Raw genomic sequence first — 21,086 nt, forward strand, 5'->3', positions numbered from 1 at the left:
ACTAGTAGTACACAATTCATGCAAAATAGTACTTCGCTTCCTACCCACATGAAGCAACTGTAGGACAACTGTCATTACTGAGTTCCCTGCAATCTATAAAATGACTTCCTTGAATCATAGACAATTAGAATTCTCCCCTTTTTCTTGGTGTTCAGGTGAGTCCTTTTGTACCTTCTCTTCTTCTAGTCCTCTCTCCATTGTGACTTCTCATTCTGATATCAGGTTTGCTCAGCTTTCTCCCCTCCTCATTTTCCCCTCTTTTACTGGTATTATGTGAAGCTTCATTAAAGGAAGCTGCTTTCTTAGAAGTCCCTGTAGATGACAATGGCCATAATCACAGACTTGTCCTCCATTTTTCCAGACTGTTTTCATAGCATGTGCCAAATGGCATTGTTCATTCCCAATGAGAACAGAGACTGATATTCTTTTTAAAAATAGCCTTAGATTTCTACTCTTTTTTGCCTAAGTGTATATTGACATTTTTATCCAAACAAATTGAAAAACATCTGGCTAACAATTACATAATTTCAAAGTTCTGGGTTGAAGGGTTACCTTTTCTATTTTCTGGCTTCTAATAAATATTTCACCACTGGGTGAGAAGAGAAATTCCTGGCTGATAAATACATGATGAGTCTCTTTTATATTTAAAAAAAAAAAAAAAAAAAACCTTAGCCAAAGGGGTAAAATCTCATTATGACATAAGAAAACAGGTAATAATAACCATTATTTTTCAATAGCTTATATTATGTGCCTGGAACTGCATTTGCTATTTAACACACACACAGCTCTGTGACACTGCTCTTCACTGCGCTATCCCTGTTCCAGCAATGAACACATTCAGTCTCTGAGAAGTCACAATCCCTAGTCAGGTTCTGCCAGCCAACTCAGCCTCTCAGAGCCTCAAATACCCATTCCGTTTTTATTTGCTCCTCATGACTTAATGATATATCAGACTAATTTGAGACATGATTTTATTCCGAGAGAATGTAATCTACTATACAGGGACATGTTTTATAACACACCGTGACTATATTTTGATTTCTTTCCTATAATTCTTACTAGTAAATGGCTCTAGATCTGAGATTCTTAACCCATGAGACTGGAATCTGCACTTTTCCTTTGTGCTGCCTGAACCTTTCTCTCTTTCTTTGTAAAGCTTGCACATTTCAGGGCGGACCCCCCTGTCAACTTAGAACCAGGTTCTTGCCAAAAACTTTTTGCTATATCATGTTCTGTTTAATCCAAGGGGCAGGGAGACACAGATTTTTCCTTAGTCATCACAGTAGCAATTCTGAAGGTGAAGAGAATGCTGTGGAGGGAAAAGCTTGCCCTTTGGAAGGAAGATGGTACATGTTTCGCTCCTTGAATTCAACTTGTCACGGGGTAGTCAGGTAATGATGAAATCAAGTTAATTATCTCTTTCTATAAAAATGTGCTCTGACCATACTAGTTAAACATTAGGACTTGCAGGAATCAATTTTTTTAAAAGCCTTCCCTAAAAGTTATGGGCTTCTGTAGTGGCTCAGCTGGTAAAGAATCTGCCTGCAATGCGAGAGACATTCCCTAAAAGTTATTGCAGAGGGGGAAAAGTATATAGAAATAATTCAGGGGTAAAGTTGTATTAACAGAAACATGGCCCTTGCACTCACATGATGTGTGGATCGACTGAAGGAAAGATTTTGTTGTCGATCTGATTCTTCATCCTCATTGTCTACAAGGAACAGAGTTGGTGCTGACTGAGTTAGAGTCAATCAAGAGAGGCATGAAAGTGTTGTTTTCCCAAGTAGAACCCCAAACACCTGGACAGCACATAACTTGTTGTATTATTATAATCTTAGCATTTCCAGGGTCCAGCACAGAACCTAAGTAGTTGCTCAATTTGTGTTTGTTGAACTGAAACAAAGTGAAAATCAAATGAGATAATTATAGTAAATGCTTCTCTAATGAGAAATTTTATATATGGTAATAATATAGAGTTAATATATTATTGATATAATATTAAATACATAATTATTTTTATAACATATATGCATTCATTTAATTTTAACAACTATGAAATATGCCCTATTTTTATCCCCCATTTTATAGATGGGAAAACTGAGGCAAGGAGAGTTTAATGAATTTTCCCAAAATCACATAGCCAATAATGGGCTCACCTGGGATTTGAACCCAAGTTCTCTTGCCCCAGAGTCCATGTTCCTAACCATTTAGCACTACCTACCCCCTTATAAAGTCTCATAAGAGAATTCAAGTCCTATGTATTTGGTCATGCATGCAGTTGTTATTTTCCTTATTGTGCTGTGAACTCTTGAACTCTTCTGAACTCTTCTAGGAAGGGCCCTGGGGCTACTCACTGGGATCAGCAGACCCTTGAACATACTAGTCTGTTTTGAGTTGAATAAATACATCAAAACTAAATCCTCATCTCAGAGGAAAGGACAACCTAATGGGACTTCAGAGTGATGATGCATGGGTCCTGAATTCTCATTCATTCAGATTATCTCATGACTAAACTCCACTAAAAAAGGAAAAATGGGGAAGTGACCAACCAGGACCTAGCCAAACCAAGGAACCCTGAGCTCTTTAGGAAAAACCTGAAGCACACCGAAGGAAAGCACAGTTTCCTCAGAGTCAGGTTAACCTGGCAACACTCCAAGCAATTTGGTTGAGATGAGAACAGCAGCAGCTTAGCAATGTCTGCCAAGTGGCAACACAGAGGGAGAAGCTTTTCCTATTGGATCTTTCAGCATCTTCTGTGAGCAGATTGATTAACACTTTATCAGATTAGTCAGCAGGCACCTGTGGAATCACATGGAATGGGAAGGTGTTAGTGAGTGTGTGAAGCAGGGAATGTAAATGGCACAAGAATTATGGCCTTTAGATACCAGGAGGCCTGCAGGGCTCAGCAGACCTCTGGTGACAGGGAGCCTGAAGAAACACCTTGACCGGCATTTGTACTTGTATGTGTGGGTTATAAAGACGTATTTTGGTAACATACATAATGCATAAAATATTTTACCAAGTGTAGGAAGACCTGACCTTTCTACAAATGGTGTAACACTGAACAAGTGGTTATATTCTTTGGGTCTCGGTTTCCTCACATAAAACAGGAGGGACTGGACTAGATGATTCCTGTGGCTCCTTCCAGCTCTAACATGTGGAGAATCTACTGCGAGTCATCAGGGCCAAAATCAGCTTTACTCACTCAGGGTTCAGGAAAACAAAACAACCACAAAATAAGAAAAAGAAAAGGAAGGAAGAAACAGAGGAAAGAAAGGAAGGAAGAAGGAAAGAAGGACGGACTTCACTGGTGGTTCACTGGTTAAGAATCCGCCTTCCAGTGCAGGGAAGGCGGGTTTGATCCCTGGTTGGGAAACTAAGATCCCACGTGCCACAACTAGAGAACTCACGCACTGCAGCTAGAGAAGCCCAAGTGCCGCAACGAAGACCCAGTGTGGCCAAAATTTTTTAAAAAAGAAAGAAAGAATTGGTCAAGAACTTGTGCCACCTGAGAAGACGGAAGGCCCAACCCAGCCCTCCTGCTGTACTGTCCACTGCTCACTTTGCCCTTGATGAAGCTTCCTGTTTTACCATCTTTAAAAGCTACCCAGAACCAAGGTACCTTCAGTAAACAAAAATGTAAAATTAAATTATAAGTAATGAAAATCTTCTGAAACGAAGAATTGAAAAAAGGATACGAATGGTTACACTCATTTTAGAAATCTCTTCAACTATTAAAAATAAACACTGCAAAATCAGAAATAACTAGAATTGTACAATATTCCATCACACTGAGGTTGATCACTGTATCAAATATGCAAACACAGTGAAAAATTATCTTCTGGTCTCTCTAAGGGTCCAGAGACTTGAATTTCTAAATTCAGGTCCATCATTTCCTCCAAGAAACTGATAAATCTGACATGAAAACAAGTTACCTACAGCCAAGAAGTCTACAATCGTAGTCTATTTATTTACAAATGTATACTGTTCTTACACCATATGGTTTGAACAAAGACACCAAAAAGTGAAAACAACAGCAGGTCAAGGGCAGAGCGGCCATAGGGACAGCTCAGTTTCCAGGTCTGGAATGTTCTCAGAGACACATCCACTCCCAGTCTGTTCAATCACAGACACCCTTGTTTTAAAAACGTATCTGCACATCTGTACTTTCCTCTCCCCTATGGATGAATTAAATTCACGTTTTACCCACCAGATCCAAAAGAGAAAATGACCCTCCCAGTTCGAGTGGGTCCTTCCTTTCAAGAATATTGTTGTATTTGGCTATTCCCTCCCTCCCTCCATCACTTTGTTCACCTGAGGTGAAGAACTAACTCATTAGAAAAGACCTTGAAGCTGGGAAAGATTGAAGGCAGGAGGAGAAGGGGATGACAGAGGATGAGATGGTTGGATGGCATCACCGACTCGATGGACATGAGTTTGAGCAAACTCTAGGAGTTGGTAATTGCCAGGGAGGCCTGGTGTGCTGCAGTCCATGAGGTCACAAAGAATTAGACATGATTGAATGACTGAAAATTAGAAAATTTCAATCAAGAAAATTAGAGATACCAAGGGAACATTTCATGCAAAGATGGGCTCGATAAAGGATAGAAATGGTATGGACCTAACAGAAGCAGAAGATATTAAGAAGACATGGCAAGAATACACAGAAGAACTGTACAAAAATGATCTTCATGACCAAGATAATCATGATAGTGTGATCACTGACCTAGAGCCAGACATCCTGGAATATGAAGGCAAGTGGGCCTTAGAAAGCATCACTACGAACAAAGCTAGTGGAGGTGATGGAATTCCAGTTGAGCTATTTCAAATCCTGAAAGATGATGCTGTGAAAGTGCTGCACTCAATATGCCAGCACATTTGGAAAACTCAGCAGTGGCCACAGGACTGGAAAAGGTCAGTTTTTATTCCAATCCCAAAGAAAGGCAATGCCAAAGAATGCTCAAACTACCACACAACTGCACTCATCTCACACGCTAGTAAAGTCATGTTCAAAATTCTCCAAGCCAGGCTTCAGGAATATGTGAACCGTGAACTTCCAGATGTTCAAGCTGGTTTTAGAAAAGGCAGAGGAACCAGAGATCAAATTACCAACATCCACTGGATCATGGAAAAAGCAAGAGAGTTCCAGAAAAATATCTATTTCTGCTTTATTGACTATGCCAAAGCCTTTGACTGTGTGGATCATAATAAACTGTGGAAAATTCTTGAAGAGATGGGAATACCAGACCACTTGACCTGCCTCTTGAGAAACCTATATGCAGGTCAGGAAGCAACAGTTCGAACTGGACATGGAACAACAGACTGGTTCCAAATAGGAAAAGGAGTCCGTCAAGGCTGTATATTGTCACCCTACTTATTTAACTTATATGCAGAGTACATCATGAGAAACGCTGGGCTGGAGGAAGCACAAGCTGGAATCAAGATTGCGGGGAGAAATATCAATAACCTCAGATATGCAGATGACACCACCCTTATGGCAGAAAGTGAAGAGGAACTCAAAAGCCTCTTGATGAAAGTGACAGTGGAGAGTGAAAAAGTTGGCTTATAGCTCAACATTCAGAAAATGAAGATCATGGCATCCGGTCCCATCACTTCATGGGAAATAGATGGGGAAACAGTGGAAACAGTGTCAGACTTTATTTTTTGGGGCTCCAAAATCACTTCAGATGGTGACTGCAGCCAAGAAATTAAAAGACGCTTACTCCTTGGAAGGAAAGTTATGACCAACCTAGACAGCATATTGAAGAGCAGAGTCATTACTTTGCCAACAAAGGTCCGTCTAGTCAAGGCTATGGTTTTTCCTGTGGTCATGTATGGATGTGAGAGTTGGACTGTGAAGAAAGCTGAGCGCTGAAGAATTGATGCTTTTGAACTGTGGTGTTGGAGAAGACTCTTGAGGGTCCCATGGACTGCTATGGGAGATGGAAGAAAGGATCATTAGGTCTGACCATCTCTCAGAGATTTTTTGACGAGTTCTTGAAATGGCAACCCACTCCAGTATTCTTGCCTGGAAAATCCCATGGACAGAGGAGCCTGGTGGGCTACAGTCCATGGGGTCACAGAGAGTCAAAACTGACTGAGTGACTAACATTTGTTTTTTCTAACCCCTTGTTTCATCCTAGTCTTATGTAGAAATAGGTACCTTTAAGTTCTGAATTTTTCCCAAGTTCTGTGATATGAATTGATCTTCTTACTGATATATACATGCCATGCTATAAATTTCCTTCTAAAAACTTTTTCTGCACCCCCAAATTTTGATAAGCTGTATGTTCATTTTCCTTTAGTTCAAAATATTTTAAAATTTCTCTTGAGATTTCTTCTTTGATGCATGTGTTGTGTAGAAGTGTGTTATTTGGGATCTTCCCTGGTGGTCCAGTGGTGAAGACTCTGCACTTCCCATGCAGGTCGTGTGGGTTCGATGCCTGGTCAGGGAACTAATTCCCCAAGTGCCACATAGCAGAAGTGTGTTGTTTAATCACCAAGTTTGTTGGGAATTTCCAACTATTTTCTGTTCCTGATGTCTTGTTTAACTCCACTGCAATCTGTATGATTGCTTTTAGATGTGTTAAGGTGTGTTTTATGGCCCAGAATGCAGTATGTCCCGGTGAATGTTCCATGCGAGCTGGAGAAGAATGTGTACTCTGCTGTTGTTGGACAAAGTGCTCTATAGAGGTCCATTAATCCAGTGGTGAATGGTGTTTTCGAGTTCAGCTGTGTCCTAACTGATGTTTTCTTGATGGATTGTTGAAGACTCCAAGTATAACAATGGGTTAATCTATTTCTCCTTGCAGTTCAATCAGTTTTTACCTTCTGTATTTTGAGGTTGTGTTGTTCCATCCATTTACAATATAGATTGTCATGTCTTCTGGGGGCAGAGGGGAAAAAACAAAAAGGTCAAATAGGGACTTTTTTATGAAATTTACAAAGTGTTTTGTGTTATAAAACCTCTCCTTCATGTCCTCCAAAAATCTTCCAAACAACAATGCAAAACTTGTTTTACTCACTTATGATTTCTGCCTTGGGGAGGCTCTAAGGGAAAGGGCTGAATTCCATTATGAGTTAAGGGCATACATGGAGACAAACAGCATTTGAGTTCTGTTGCTCTTTATTTTCCTTCCTTTACTTCTTTTTCTTCCCTTTCTTCCATTCAACAGATATGCACTATATACTCAGGTATTATACCAGCTGCTATGGATTATAAATATGTGTTTTCAATATATTAACAATAGAGTTGGAGATACTGAGATAGCACTGATATTATGGAAAATTTTGAAGAAAGTGTGTGAAGTGTACAGCAGAGAAACAAAGACAGTGCTTGGTGTAGAAATGAACAAACCAGCCTATGGGCTTCCCTGATGGCTCAGTAGTAAAGAGACCATCTGCAATGCAAGAGAAACAGTTTTGATCCCTGGGTCAGAAAGTTCCCCTGGAGAAGGAAATGGCAACCCATTTCAGTATTCTTGTCTGGGAAAGCACGTAGCCAGAGGAGCAGAGTTCCAAAGAATATCAAGGAGAGATAAGAAAGCCTTTCTAAGGAACAATGCAAAGAAATAGAGGAAAACAATAGAATGGGAAAGACTAAAGATCTCTTCAAGAAAATTAGAGATACTAAGGGAACATTTCAGGCAAAAACGGGCACAGTAAAGGACAGAAATGGTATGGACCTAACAGAAGCAAAAGATATTAAGTAGAGGTGGCAAGAAGAATATAGAGAAGAACTATATGAAAAAGCTCTTAAGGACCTAGATAACCACAATGGTGTGATCACTCACCTAGAGCCAGACATCCTGGAATGCAAAGTCAAGTGGGCGTTAGGAAATATCACTATGAACAAAGCTAGTGGAGGTGATGGAATTCCAGCTGAGCTATTTCAAATCGTAAATGATGATGCTGTGACAGTGCTGCACTCAAAATGCCAGCAAATTTGGAAAACTCGGCAGTGGACACAGGTTTGGAAAAGGTCAGTTTTCATTCCAATCCCAAAGAAAGGCAATGCCGAAGAATGTTCAAACTACCGCACACTTGCACTCATCTCACATGCTAGCAAATTAACATTCAAAATTCTCCAAGCTAGACTTCAACAGTAGAACGGAGATTTCAGCACAAGTAGAACAGAGAACTTCTAGATGTTCAAGCTGGATTTAGAAAAGGCAGAGGAACCAGAGATCAAATTGCCAACATCTGTCAGATCATGGAAAAAGCAACAGATTTCCAGAAAAACATCTGCTTCATTGACTATGCTAAAGTCTTTGATGGTGTGAATCACAACAAACTGGAAAATTCTTAAAGAGATGGGAATACCAGACCGTGTTATCTGCCTCCTGAGAAACCTGTATTCTGGTCAAGAAGCAATAGTTAGAACTGCACATCTAACAGACTGGTTCCAAATTGGAAAAGGAATATGTCAAGGCTGTATATTGTCACCTTACTTATTTTACTTATATGCAGAGTACATCATATGAAATGTTAGACTGGATGAAGCACAAGCTGGAATCAAGATTTCTGGGAGAAATATCAATAACCTCAGATATGCAGATAACACCACCCTTATGGCAGAAAGCAAAGAGGAACTAAAGAGCCTCTTGATGGTGAAAGAGGAGAGTGAAAAGGCTGGCTTAAAACTCAACATTCAAAAAACGAAGATTATGGCATCCAGTCCCATCACTTCCTGGCAAATAGATGGGAAAACAACTGAAACAATGAGAGACTTTATTTAGGGGGGCTCCAAAATCACTGCACATGGTGACTTCAACCATGAAATTAAAAGATGCTTGCTCCTTGAAGGGAAAGCTATGACCAACCGAGACAGCATATTACAAAGCTGAGACATTACTTTACTGACAAAGGTCCATCTAGTCAAAGCAATGGTCTTTCCAGTAGTCATGTATGGATGTGAGAGTTGGACCATAAAGAAGGCTGATCACCAAGGAATTGATGCTTTTGAACTGTGGTGTTGGAGAAAACTCTTGAGAGTCCTTTGGACTGCAAGGAGATCAAACAAGTCCATCCTAAAGGAAATCAGTCCTGAATATTCATTGGCAGGACTGATGCTGAAGCTGAAACTCCAATCCTTTGGCCACCTTATGTGAAGAACTTACTCGTTTGAAAAGAGCCTGATGCTGGGAAAGAGTGAAGGCAGGAGGAGAAAGGGACGACAGAGGATGAGATGGTTGGATGGCATCACCGAATCAATAGACATGATTTTGAGCATGGTCCAGGAGATAGTGAAGGACAGGGAAGCCTGGAGCACTGTATTCCATGGGGCTGCAAAGAGTCAGACACGACTGAGCAACTGAACAACAGTCTCCGTCCACAAAGGGCCCACATTCTAGACAAGGAAGGGTGGAACCTAAGTACTACCAGAAGGACTAAGTAGAAGATAATGTTCTGGACCATACAGAAATTAAGTGCAGGGCCAGTAAACCTGAAGCTGGGTGACACATTTCCAGGTACCCGTTCGGTTATTGGTGCAGGGAAGCATACGAGTGGGAAATTATGCAAGGTGAGCCTAAGGGCAGACTGGGGGAACTAGTGTGTTTTGAACATCATTCTGAACACTGTGGAGAGATCCTCAAGAATTTTAGGATGAGGGGTGGGATAGAAACACATTTAGATTACCAAAAGACGACTTGGCAGCACCATAGTGTTTAATGAAGTAGGGCGAGGTGGAGGCACAGAGACCAGAAGAGAAGCAACTGTGGTCCAGTCATCATAACAACTGCTTTCCATGATGGTGAGGCTCGAACAGTGGCAGAGGATCCAGAGACCAAGGAGACAGTAGGCTAGGGAGAGTGTTGTGGTGGGTGGTTAAAATCTAGCCTGCACTCTCCGCAACTAGATAAAAGCCCAGGCAGCAACGAAGACCCAGCAAAGCCAAAAGGAAATAAATAAATAGATAAAATTAATTTGTAAAACTTCTATGATAAGCCATAGTGGAAAAGAACATGAACAAATGCATATATATGTATGTATAACTCAATCACTTTGCTGTACAGTAGAAATTAACATTACATTGTAAATCAACTATACTTCAATTAAAATATAGATAAACAAACATTAAAAAAAATCTACAGAATCTGATCACGGGTTATCAGTATGGAGGACGAAGCAGAACTGAGGCTGGATGCATCCGTAAGGGTATGGGGAAATTTCACTGAATATCCTGGGAAACTCCCTAAAGGACTGCTCGGTGTCCCTCATGGGAGTCACAGGAGAGGCCATCAAGTGTGTGCTCTTATAATTGCATATAAAATGCAGCTGAATAGGCAAATCTGTTGAGACTGAAAGTAGAATCCTGGTTGCCAGGGACTGGGAGGGAGGGCAATAGGAAAATGAGTTAATGAATAATAGGGTTTCTCTGGTGAGTGATGACAGCTTTCTGGAATTCAATAGTGGTAATGGTTCCTCAACCTTGAGAATATATTGTGCTTAGTTGCTCAGTCATGTCTGACTCTTTGTGACCCTTTGGACTGTATCCCATTAGGCTCCTCTGTCTATGGAATTTTTCAGGCAAGAAAACTGGAATAGGTTGCCATTAAATGCCACTAAATTGTAAACTTTGAAAAAGCAAATTGTATGGTTTGTGAGTTTTATATATATATATATACATATATATATATATATACACATGTATATATTTACACACACATATAACCAAGTCTCAGGGCCCAGGTGCCACTAATTAGACCATGTGGGACATCTCCTTGTCTAGGGCCTTTGGACAAGTGCACTGCCCTCTGAACTGGACTCAGCTCATCTTGCTGGAAACCTTTTTTGTTCACCAGTAGAAGCTTTAAGATAGTGGCCTTAGAGCAATGGAGACTCAGATGTAGAGAAAAGATTTGCAGACACAGAGAGGGAAGGAGAGGATGGGATGAATGGAGAGAGTAATGTGGAAACATATATACTGCTGCTGCTGCTGCTAAGTCGCTTCAGTCATGTTCGACTCTGTGCGACCCTATAGACGGCAGCCCACCAGGCTCCCCCATCCCTGGGATTCTCCAGGCAAGAACGCTGGAGTGGGTTGCCATTTCCTTCTCCAATGCATGAAAGTGAAAAGTCAAAGTGAAGTCGCTCAGTCGTGTCCGACTCTTAGCGACCCCAGGGACTGCAGCCTACCAGGCTCCTCCGTCCATGGGATTTTCCAGGCAAGAGTACTGGAGTGGGGTGCCATTGCCTTCTCCAAACATATATACTACCATATGTAAAATAGCCAGTGAGCGTTTGCTATATGACTCAGGGAGCTCAGTGACTCACAAAGTAGGGCTTTGCAACAATACTGAGGGGTGAAGGAAGGGACATATGTATACTTACGGCTGATTCATGTTAATATGTGGCAGAAACCAACATAATATTGTAAAGCAATTATCCTTCAATTAAAAATGAATCAATTTTTTAAAAAAGATAGGCCTTAATCATATATCCAAAGAAAACTCTAATTCAAAAAGAGGCTTGTATTCCAATGTTCATAGCTGCATTAAAGACATGGAAGTGACCTAAATCTCCATCAAGATATGAGAGGATAAACAAGATGGAGTACACATCTTGTAAAAACAAGAATATAGAATGAAAAGAATGAAATAATGCCATCTGCAGCAATGTGGATGGACCTAGAGATTATCATACTAAGTGAAGTAAGTCAGACAGAGAAAGACAAACACCAAAATGATATCACTTATTGTGGAATCTAAAGTGTGGTATAAATGAACTAATTTACCAAACTGAAACGGACTTGCAGACATAGAAAACAAATGTATGGCTATAATGGGGGAGTAGATGGGATAGGGATAAATTAGAAGTTTCAGATTAGCAGGCACAAGCTACTATATATAAAATAGATAAACAACAAGGTCCTACTGTATTGTACAGGGAACTATATTCAGTATCTTATAATAAACCATAACAGAAAAGGATCTGAACAAGAATAAGAGATAGAGATAGAAATATATATATATAATTGAATCACTTTTATGTATACCAAAAATAATGCAACATTGTAAATCAACTGTAGTTTAATAATCTCAATACATAATAATTAATCTTTTTAATTTTTTAAAAAGAAAGAGGGCTTAATAACACTCTTGGTCATCTTCTTCTCTTATCAGCTTCTCTTATCCTTAGAGGGGGAGCCCATTATCTATGGACAAAAATAGGAGGAACAGGGAGAGAAGACAATTATTGCAGCCAGCCCAGATGAAGTGTCTGCAGTTCCCAGCTGACAAGTGGCCATTTTCTGTAGGCCACTGAGACTCAGTTTGTCAAAGAAATAAACGCACACACAAACACCCAGTCAACCTGTATCCACCAAGGAACTTCGACCTTCATCTCTTTTACCTGCATTATGTTTAAAACCTAATGAACTTCTTGATTATGTTAGAAAATAACAACAGTATATTAAAATTTCATTTCAGTAAGATTGGACTGGGTTTTCTTTACTAAAAACTAGACACCACATGACTTGGGATAGTGTGACACAGTGACAAGATCATGGGCTTCAAAGTCAGTAAGAGATGAGGCTCACCAGTGGTAGTTTATGGTCTTGCACAAGTTATTTGGAACACCATAAGTCTTTGATTCATAAACTCTAAATTTAGGATAACACCTACCTCAAAATATTAAATGCCATAAAACATGCAAAGTGTCTAGTAGCATTTGGCATGATGTTGTCAATGAACATTACTCCTTCCCTGCTATGACAAAGAGAATGTAGTTCTCTGGTCTTCTGTCTGTTTCTGCCTCTGTCTCCACCCCTTCTTCCCTCCCTCTCTTTCCCTCTCTTCTACCTTCCTCTAAAAATATGGATTGTCTGAATTTTAAGATTCTATAAGACTCTTTGAATGTCTTCTTTAAAAAAAAAAAGGAAAAATGCTATATTAATTTTTGCTTGTTTCTCTGAGTCATAGAAACATAAAAAGTGGAAGATTCTGGTAGCTCAGTGATTTTCCATCTCTCACGCATAATAATGTAGCTGATAAGTCTCTCTGGCCGTTTCATCACCACTTTCACCCAAGCTATGTTCAGTTAGGATATCATTTGCATGTTGGCAAGATGATTACTTTAATATGCAGTCATGAAAAAAAAGACAGAACCCAAACAGGAAAATAGAACACCTTTTAAATAACTGCGGCATTAAAAGAGGAACAGTTTTCTTTCATGAGAGTATATTACTTGACCTTCTGCAAAGACAAGTTCATTGGATCTAATTTTAAGGAACCAATTACATTTTTTTTCTATCCAGAGAGATGGTTTGATTTGATTGAAATCTGGTTAGGATGCAAAGAGGCTATTAAAATGATTTTTAGCATTTTTTCCCCCAGAAAGTGATCCATTAATTGCCTGTGAATATTCATCGCTCAAACCTCCTACTCTATTAGGCTCAAACCAGAGTTGTAAGATTATGATGTTTTTATTGATACAATTAATAACAAATGTTACCCATTAGCTTGATTATCGTCAAATTGGACAATTGACAAATGTACTCAGGACTTTACTCCAGTGAATTTAATATAAATACGAGGCAACATATTGACCTGAAAAGATGAATCAAGAATGTTACTGTAGAAGTAAAAAGTGAAGAAAGCACTTTACCAAGCTTTGGAAAAATCTACAAATAATGATTTTTAAAATGAATTCTCCTTAGATTTCTCTGACCACAATGCTCAAATAATTTAAGACATCTGTTCAATATATGACATCAATCGAAATGATAAAAGATAGTTTAGAACACCAGATGCGAGAATACCACAAAAAGCAATAATATGCAACATGCAGAGATTAGATTATGAAAAAAAGAATAACCTACCATACCACTTTACTTCACTCCTCATTCTACAACCAAGAATCAAGCTCTGTATAATCAGAAAACCTCAGAAGTAACAGCAATGAAATCTTTCTGCCCTATTGTAATGCTGCAAATTGTAACCTTGAAGAGTGTTCTCAGATGTGTACCAGTGGATATTAATTGCAAAACAGCATAAGGAATGAGATTTGTAAATACAGTCTAAGGACCTAAAATAAGATTTTAAATCAGGCTACATTAATTTGGAATTCATCCATGTGTTGATGTTTGCCTTTATGTTATTTGAAAGAAAAATCAGAATGTATCCAGGATTTTTCTTTTATTAAAAAAAAAAATAGCACCCTTTGATAGCTCAGCTGGTAGGGCAGAGGGCTGCAGAGGTGATTTAAAAAATAAAAACAACAGATGCCTTTTCAAGCTTTAAACAACAAACTTCACTGGGCCTACATGCCCTACATGCACGGTCAGGGTAGGGATGGAAGGAAGGTGAGAAACAGTCAAACAGTGGGACAGACATGGTGACTTGAAAATTAATGGTAGATAGAGAAGAAATCCAGCTCCTTGAGGCCCAGGTAATTACTCTCTGATCCCATTTTACAGATCAGAAACTGAAGCTGAACAGTTACTTCTGCAAAATCCCACAGCTGAGAATCAGTTCTGAGGGACTTTTCTTTCACCCCTAATGCCCCCATTTTTCCTGTTAGACTGTCTTCAGAAAGACAATGCAAGAGCATAATTTCAAACAGCAGCTGATTAACAAAACCCTTCTATAATTATCCTTCCTCCAACTAGAAAGTAGAATGCTGACCAGGCTGGCTCGAGTGTCCACACCTCCTACTCTTTTCAATGCTCCAAAACAGAGACTGGGGCTTTGGGCTCAGACAGTAAAGAATCTGCCTGCAATGCTGGAGACACGAGTTCTATCCCTGGGTCAGGAATATCCCCTGGAGAAGGAAATGGCAACCCCCTCAAGTATTTTTGCCTGGAGAATTCCATGGACAGAGGAGCCTGGTGGCCTATCATCCATGGGGTTGCAAAGAGTCAGACACGACTGAGCGACTAACACTACTGAGACTGGACTGTTTCCTTGATGCCCCTGGGATATACCAATATGAATAGAGTTCTCAACAGCTAGAAACCAAGATGCCCCCTCCCTCACAGGTCAAAGTCAGCTGTAAGCATCACTGTTAGGCATTGTGTACGGGTTCAGAGACCCACTCAAATATTCTTGCCTGGAGAATCCCAGGGATGGGGGAGCCTGGTGGGCTGCCGTCTATGGGGTCGCACAGAGTCAGACACGACTGAAGCGACTTAGCAGCAGCAGCAGCAGCAGGGGTTCAGAGAAATAGAATACTATTGTTGTTGATAAGATGTTTCCAGGCTGATTAGAAGACAAGGCAGGATCATCCCCCAAACATAAATATAATGAGAATCCCAAGCAACTATGGAGGAAAGTTGAAAGAGCTATTTTTGCTTCAGGACTTTGAGAGAGCCTACATATTAAACTGGGCTTCCCAGATGTCTCAGCAGTGAAGAACCTGCCTTCAGTGCTGGAGACATGGGTTTGATCCCTGGGTTGGGAAGATCCCCTGAAGAAGGGCATGACAACTCACTCCAGTAATCGCATGGACAGAGGAGCCTGGTGGGCTACAGTCTATAGGGTCGTAAAGAGTCAGACACTACTGAAGTGACTGAGCATACACACACATGTTAAACCACATGAGTGATGGTCTAACTCCCCAAATGCATAAGGACATGTGGATCCATCTAGGTGTGAAATAGATGGATGTTTTTACTCCATTCCTTTTCTTCACCCCCTTTCCTGTTTTCAGTGCTTTTAGACCCCTTGTCCTATTGCTCACCCAGGGTCTCCAGATGCCTAAACCCTGCCTTGACTGTGCAGGATAGTTTTATGCTCAACATCTTTTCCGTTCATTCCTTTCCTTTCCAAACATACTAGTTCTATTTTTCCATTCTCAGTACTCAGCTATCTTCTCGGAAAATTCAAACTTAACTGTCGGATATCCCAAATAAATATTGTGCCTTTACAGTTACTGGGAATTACTTTTGCTGGCAATCAATTTAGGCTGTGTAGATATTTCAAAGAAGATCACAAAAATAAATTCCAAACAAGTGCTTATAATATATTCTTGCTCAGATTCAGACTACATCTAAGGACAATGGTTACCATATCAAACAATCTTAGGAAGTTTCTTGATTAATTTTACTTAAAAATAGAAAGCAATTAATATTCTTAATGCAGCATCTAATTTGACCTCTGTTCAGTTCTTTTTTTTAAGTTCAACAAAAAATAAAAGACCCAAGTTACCTTGCTTAAATTAGTTAAAAATAATTCATTTTAGACACTTCAAATGTTTTAAAATTTTGTGTATGACTAAGTAAAAAGAAACTTATTTTGGCTGTATCTTCAAATTTTCCTTGTAATTTACAATTACTGATCCTTAGTAAGTATTGAAAACTGAAATTTCAATGTATTTGAGGTCCCAGAATACTTACATACATATAAAACAAACAAATAGAGGCTTGAAGAAAAATCCTATCTTGGAGAAACTGTGAAAAAAATGGAAGACTAACAAATAATAAATGCTGGAGAAGGTGTGGAGAAAAGGGAACCCTCTTACACTGTTGGGGGGAATGCAATCTAGTACAGCCACTATAGAGAACAGTGTGGAGATTCCTTAAAAAACTGGAAATAGAACTGCCTTATGATCCAGCAATCCCACTGCTGGGCATACACACTGAGGAAACCAGAAGGGACAGAGACACGTGTACCCCAATGTTCATCGCAGCACTGTTTATAATAGCCAGGACATGGAAGCAACCTAGATGTCCATCAGCAGATGAATGGATAAGAAAGCTGTGGTACATACACACAATGGAGTATTACTCAGCCATTAAAAAGAAAACATTTGAATCCATTCTAATGAGGTGGATGAAACTGGAGCCTATTATACAGAGTGAAGTAAGCCAGAAGGAAAAACACCAATACAGTATACTAACACGTATATATGGAATTTAGAAAGATGGTAACAATAACCCGGTGTACGAGACAGCAAAAGAGACAATGACGTATAGAACAGTCTTATGGACTCTGTGGGAGAGGGAGAGGGTGGGAAGATTTGGGAGAATGACAATGAAACATGTAAAATATCATGTAGGAAACGAGTTGCCAGTCCAGGTTCGATGCACGATACGGGATGCTTGGGGCTAGGGCACTGGGACGACCCAGAGGGATGGTATGGGGAGGGAGGAGGGAGGAGGGTTCAGGATGGGGAACACATGTATACCTGTGGCAGATTCATTTTGATATTTGGCAAAACTAATACAATTATGTAAAGTTTAAAAATAAAATAAAATTTAAAAAAATGGAAGACTAAAGTTGCCATTTAAATTGCATACATCAGAATATAACCAATTTCATGTCACTTTTATAAACGTACATAACAGTTTCATATCCAGTGTGTATGTGCTCAGTCTTTTAATCAAGTATGATTCTTGGCTGCCCCATGGACTATAGCCTGCCAGGCTCCTCTATCCATGGGATTTTCCATGCAAATTTACTGGAATGGATTGCAATTTCCTCCTCCAGGGGATCAGATACAAATATGAACATTCAGTTCAGTTCAGTCACTCAGTCATATCCAACTCTTTGCGAACCAATGGACTGCAGCTCGCCAGGCCTCCCTGTCCATCACCAACTCCCACAGTTTACTCAAACTCGTGTCCATTGAGTGGGTAATGCCAACCAACCATCTCATCCTCTGTCGTCCCCTTCTCCTCCTGCCCTCAATCTTTCCCAGCATCAGGGTCTTTTCAGATGAGTCAACTTTTCGCATCAGGTGGCCAAAGTATTGGACTTTCAGCTTCAACATCATTCCTTCCAATGAACACCCAGGACTGATCTCCTTTAGAATGGACTGGTTGGATCTCCTTGCAGTCCAAGGGACTCTCAAGAGTCTTCTCCAATGCCACAGTTCAAAAGCATCAATTCTTTGGCACTCAGCTTTCTTCACAGTCCAACTCTCACATCCATACATGACCACTGGAAAAACCACAGCCTTGACTAGATGGACCTTTGTTGGCAAAGTAATGTCTCTGCTTTTGAATATGCTATCTAGGTGGTCATAACTTTCCTTCCAAGGAGTAAGCATCTTTTAATTTCATGGCTGCAAGCACCATCTTCAGTGATTTTAGAGCCCCAAAAAATAAAGTCTGACACTGTTTCCACTATTTCCCCATCTATTTGCCATGAAGTGATGGGACCGGATGCCATGATCTTCGTTTTCTGAATGCTGAGCTTTAAGCCAACTTTTTCACTCTCCTCTTTCACTTTCATCAAGAGGCTATTTAGTTCCTCTTCACTTTCTGTCATAAGGGTGGTGTCATCTGCATATCTGAGGTTATTGATATTTCTCCCAGCAATCTTGATTCCAGTTTGTGCTTCTTCCAGTCCAGCATTTCTCATAAGTACTCTGCATAGAAGTTAAATAAGCAAGGTGACAATATACAGCCTTGACGTACTCCTTTTCCTATTTGGAACCAGTCTGTTGTTCCATGTACAATTCTACCTGTTGCCTCCTGACCTGCATATAGGTTTCTCAAGAGGCAGGTCAGGTGGTCTGATATTCCCAGCTCTTCAAGAATTTTCCACTGTTGTTGTGATCCACACAGTCAAAGGCTTTGGCATAGTCAATAAAGCAGAAATAGATGTTTTTCTGGAACTCTCTTGCTTTTTCCATGATCCAGCAGATGTTGGTAATTTGATCTCTGGTTCCTCTGCCTTTTCTAAAACCAGCTTGAACATCTGGAAGTATTCTCCAAGTTAAAGATGTGTAAATAGGCTACTCAGAGAACTATATTTCCCAAATCTTAACCAGCAATATCTGATACCTCATGAAAGTAAAGCATTTTGAAATATAATTAACTTAAGAGACTATGAATTTGGAAAATATTACAACTTTTAAAAGAAAGTACCTTACTATAAGGGCTAAAAATGTCAGTGACCTAGTCATTCTAAATATAAAAATTAAATAGCAAAAATTTATTAGTGGTTCCATCACTCTCTAAGGGACTGGATAATTTTCCTCTAAAAATACAGTCCTATAATGGAAAAGTGATGGTTCTTCCTTTTTTTTTTTTTTTTTTTTTGCATAATTTATGTTTTGGGGGTTTTTTTGGCTACTCCTCACTGCACAGGGGATCTTAATTCCCTGACCAAGGATCAAATTCATGCCACCTAAATTGCAAGCATGAAGCCTTAATCATGGACTGCCAGAGACTCCCTAGTACTTCTCAATTTTAATGATTCTTTTCATTGTCCCAAGAGTTTGTGTGACTCCCAATTCCGGAATAGTATAGTTACCAAGAGGCCTTCTAGTATTGGTCTTTCTTTGTAACAAAACTTTCTTATAGGAAACACAACTTACTGTCCAGTTCTGTGGGATTCTAGTCAACTTCTCATTGTTTTCATCATAAATTAATAAACTGAAATTTTCATATATAAATAAAATCTTTCAGCATCTTTCAGATCTTACTTAGCCTTAACTAAAATGTGAAAATTGAGTTCCAGTACCTGAAAATTGCTGGATATGTGATCAACTTATCAATAAGTAGACACGCTTTGAGTCTCAAACTCGGGACAGCTTCTCTGTCTTTCACTTGGCATTTGCCTCATGAACATGGTCCAATTCATTCAGTTCCGTTGCTCAGTCATATATGACTCTTTATGACCCCATGAACTGCAGCACGCCAGGCCTCCCTGTGCATCACCAACTTCTGGAGTTTACTCAAACTCATCTCCATTGAGTCAGTGATGCCATCCAACCATCTCATCCTCTGTTGTCCCCTCTAGCCTTCAATCTTTCCCAGCATCGGGGTCTTTTCGAACGAGTGAGTTCTTCACATCAGGTGGCCAAAGGATTGGAGTTTCAGCTTCAACATCAGTCCTTCCAATGAATATTCAGTACTAATTTTCTTTAGGATTGACTGGTTGGATCTCCTTGCAGTCCAAGGAATTCTCAAGAATCTTTTCCAACACCTCAGTTCAAAAGCATCGATTCTTTGCTGCTCAGCTTTATTTATAGTCCAACTCTCACATCCATACATGACTACTGGAAAAACCATGGCCTTAACTAGGTGGGCCTTTGTTTACAAAGTAATGTGTCTGCTTTTTAATATGTTATCTAGGTTAGTCATAACTTTCCTTCCAAGGAGTAAGCGTCTTTTTATTTCATGGCTGCAGTCACCATCTGCAGTGATTTTGGAACCCAAAAATATACAGTCTGCCACTGTTTCCACTGTTTCCCCATCTATTTGCCATGAACATGGTAAATGTTAATTTTTAAGATTAAGTATCATTCAGTTCAGTTCAGTCGCTCAGTCATGTCCGACTCTTTGTGATCCCATGAATCGCAGCACGCCAGGCCTCCCTGTCCATCACCAACTCCCGGAGTTCACTCAGACTCACGTCCATCGAGTCAGTGATGCCATCCAGCCATCTCATCCTCTGTCGTCCCCTTCTCCTCCTGCCCCCAATCCCCCACAGCATCAGGGTCTTTTCCAATGAGTCAGCTCTTCGCATGAGGTGGCCAAAGTACTGGAGTTTCAGCTTTAGCATCATTCCTTCCAAAGAAATCCCAGGGCGATCTCCTTCAGGATGGACTGGTTGGATCTCCTTGCAGTCCAAGGGACCCTCAAGAGTCTTCTCCAACACCACAGTTCAAAAGCATCAACTCTTCAGCGCTCAGCCTTCTTCACAGTCCAACTCTCACATCCATACATGACCACAGGAAAAACCATAGCCTTGACTAGATGGACCTTTGTTGGCAAAGTAATGTCTCTGCTTTTGAATATGCTATCTAGGTTGGTCATAACTTTCCTTCCAAGGAGTAAGCGTCTTTTAATTTCATGGCTGCAGTCACCATCTGCAGTGATTTTGGAGCCCCCAAAAATAAAGTCTGACACTGTTTCCACTGTTTACTCATCTATTTGTCATGAAGTGATGGGATCAGATGCCATGATCTTCGTTTTCTGAATGTTGAATTTTAAGCCAACTTTTTCACTCTCCTCTTTCACTTTCATCAAGAGACTTTTGAGTTCTTCTTCACTTTCTGCCATAAGGGTGGTGTCATCTGCATATCTGAGGTTATTGATATTTCTCCCAGCAATCTTGATTCCAGCTTGTGCTTCTTCCAGCCCAGCGTTTCTCATGATGTACTCTGCATATAAGTTAAATAAGTAGGGTGAC

The 21,086-nt window shown here is 40.0% G+C and overlaps 1 long non-coding RNA gene across 1 annotated transcript; it reads left to right on the plus strand.

The window, feature by feature from the left end:
* The first annotated feature begins 928 nt into the window (after positions 1-928).
* LOC133246817 (uncharacterized) lies at positions 929-12,434 on the plus strand. The gene is made up of 2 exons (XR_009736191.1): positions 929-1,391; positions 12,126-12,434. It is a non-coding gene; the product is annotated as an uncharacterized LOC133246817 (long non-coding RNA).
* Positions 12,435-21,086: the final 8,652 nt, after the last annotated feature.

The sequence above is a fragment of the Bos javanicus genome, chromosome 4 (assembly GCF_032452875.1).
Source record: "Bos javanicus breed banteng chromosome 4, ARS-OSU_banteng_1.0, whole genome shotgun sequence".
NCBI lineage: Eukaryota > Metazoa > Chordata > Mammalia > Artiodactyla > Bovidae > Bos > Bos javanicus.